The 2500-nt window shown below is 66.0% G+C and overlaps 1 protein-coding gene across 1 annotated transcript in view; it reads left to right on the top strand.

Moving 5' to 3' along the window:
* LOC140399406 (rho guanine nucleotide exchange factor 3-like) overlaps positions 1-2500 on the top strand; it is a 930630-nt gene that overhangs the window by 884821 nt on the left and 43309 nt on the right. The window lies entirely within an intron of this gene.

The following is a 2500-nucleotide window of genomic DNA, read 5'->3' as shown; positions in this document are numbered from 1 at the left end:
TTGTGTGTGGGACATGTGTGTGTGTGTGGGGCATGTGTGTGTGTGTGGGGCATGTGTGTGTGTGGGGCATGTGTGTGGGGCATGTGTGTGTGTGGGGCATGTGTGTGTGTGGGGGCATGTGTGTGTGTGTGGGGCATGTGTGTGTGGGGTATGTGTGTGTGTGGGGCATGTGTGTGTGTGGGGGGGCATGTTTGTGTGTGGGGCATGTGTGTGTGTGGGGCATGTGTGTGTGGGGGGCATGTGTGTGTGTGTGGGGCATGTGTGTGTGTGGGACATGTGTGTGTGTGTGGGGCATGTGTGTGTGTGTGGGGCATGTGTGTGTGGGGCATGTGTGTGTGGGGCATGTGTGTGTGTGGGGTATGTGTGTGTGTGGGACATGTGTGTGTGTGTGGGGCATGTGTGTTTGTGGGGCATGTGTGTGTGTGGGGCATGTGTGTGTGTGGGGCATGTGTGTGTGTGGGGGGCATGTGTGTGTGTGGGGCATGTGTGTGTGTGTGGGGCATGTGTGTGTGGGGCATGTGCGTGTGTGTGGGGCATGTGTGTGTGTAGGGCATGTGTGTGTGTGGGGCATGTGTGTGTGTGGGGCATGTGTGTGTGGGGCATGTGTGTGTGTGGGGCATGTGTGTGTGTGGGGCCTGTGTGTGTGTGTGGGACATGTGTGTATGGGGCATGTGTGTGTGTGTGGGGCATGTGTGTGTGTGTGGGACATGTGTGTGTGTGTGTGGGACATGGGTGTATGGGGCATGTGTGTGTGTGTGGGGCATGTATGTGTGTGGGGGTCATGTGTGTCTGTGGGGGGCATGTGTGTGTGGGGGGCATGTGTGTGTGTGGGGCATGTGTGTGTGTGTGGGGCATGTGTGTGTGTGGGTGTGTGTGTGTGGGGGTGTGTGTGTGTGGGGCCTTCGTGTGTGTGGGGCGTGTGTGTGTGGGGCATGTGTGTGTGTGGGGGCGTGTGTGTGTGTGTGGGGGGGCATGTGTGTGTGGGGCATGTGTGTGGGGCGTGTGTGTGTGTGGGGCATGTGTGTGTGTGGGGCGTGTGTGTGTGTGGGGCATGTGTGTGTGTGTGGGGCATGTGTGTGTGTGGGGGCGTGTGTGTGTGTGGGGCATGTGTGTGTGGGTGTGTGTGTGTGGGTGTTTGTGTGTGTGGGGGGGGGCTGGTGTGTAGGGGGAGTGTGTGTGTGCAGGGCGGGTGTGTGGGGGGACGGGTGTGTGGGGGGCGGGTATGTAGGGGGGGCGGGTGTGTGGGGGTCCGGTGTGGGGGGGCCGGATGTGTGGGGAGGCGGGTGTGTGGGGTGGCGGGTGTGCGGGGGGGGCGGGGTGTGTGGGGGGGGCTGGTGTGTGGGGGGGGCTGGTATGTGGGGGCGGGTGTGTGGGGGGGGCGGGTGTGTGGGGGGGGCTGGTGTGTGGGGAGGCGGGTGTGCGGGGGGGGCGGGTGTGCGGGGGGGGCGGGTGTGTGGGGGGGGCGGGTGTGTGGGGGGGGCGGGTGTGTGGGGGAGGCGGGTGTGTGGGGGGGGCTGGTGTGTGGGGGGGGCGGGTGTGTGGGGGGGCGGGTGTGTGGGGGGGCGGGTGTGGGGGGGGCGGGTGTGTGGGGGGGGCTGGTGTGTGGGGGGGGCGGGTGTGTGGGGGGGCGGGTGTGTGGGGGGGCGGGTGTGTGGGGGGGCTGGTGTGTGGGGGGGGCGGGTGTGTGGGGGGGGCGGGTGTGTGGGGGGGGCTGGTGTGTGGGGGGGGGCTGGTATTTTTGGGGCGGGTGTGTGGGGGGGGCGGTGTGTGGGGGGGCTGGTGTGGGGGGGCTGGTGTGGGGGGGCTGGTGTGTGGGGGGGCGGGTGTGTGGGGGGCGGGTGTGCGGGGGGGGGGGCGGGTGTGTGGGGGGGGCGGGTGTGTGGGGGGGGCGGGTGTGGGGGGGGACGGGTGTGTGGGGGGGGGCTGGTGTGTGGGGGGGTGTGTGGGGGGGCGGGTGTGTGGGGGGGGGCTGGTGTGTGGGGGGCGGGTGTGGGGGGGGGCGGGTGTGTGAGGGGGGCGGGTGTGGGGGGGGGGCTGGTGTGTGGGGGGGGGCTGGTGTGTGGGGGGGGCGGGTGTGCGTTTCATTGCGATCAGTGCTGGGGGAGGATGGAGGCTGAGTCTCATAACATACACGGTCAATGTTTCCCCCATCACCACAATCCATCCATTCATCCCTGACCCCCACACCCATCCCTGACCCCCACATCCATCCCTGAACCCCCACACCCATCCCTGACCCCCCACACCCATCCCTGACCCCCCACACCCATCCGGTGTCCAATCCCGGCACCCACACTTCCAGAAAGGTGTCGGGTCCTCGGGGAGGGAGGGTGCGAAGAGAGAGGGAGTGGGAGAAGCTGGGATTGGTCTCCTTGGAGCAGAGAAGGTTAAGGGGGAGATTTAATCGAGACGTTCACAATCACGAGGGGGGATTTTGATCGAGTTACTGATGAGGGGGGAGACACAGATTACAGAGAATCGGGGGGAGGGTGGTACACAG

Source organism: Scyliorhinus torazame, chromosome 22, assembly GCF_047496885.1.
Source record: "Scyliorhinus torazame isolate Kashiwa2021f chromosome 22, sScyTor2.1, whole genome shotgun sequence".
Lineage (NCBI taxonomy): Eukaryota > Metazoa > Chordata > Chondrichthyes > Carcharhiniformes > Scyliorhinidae > Scyliorhinus > Scyliorhinus torazame.
The sequence above is the reverse complement of the archived record's forward strand: the minus strand, read 5'-3'. Positions and strand labels throughout refer to the sequence as shown.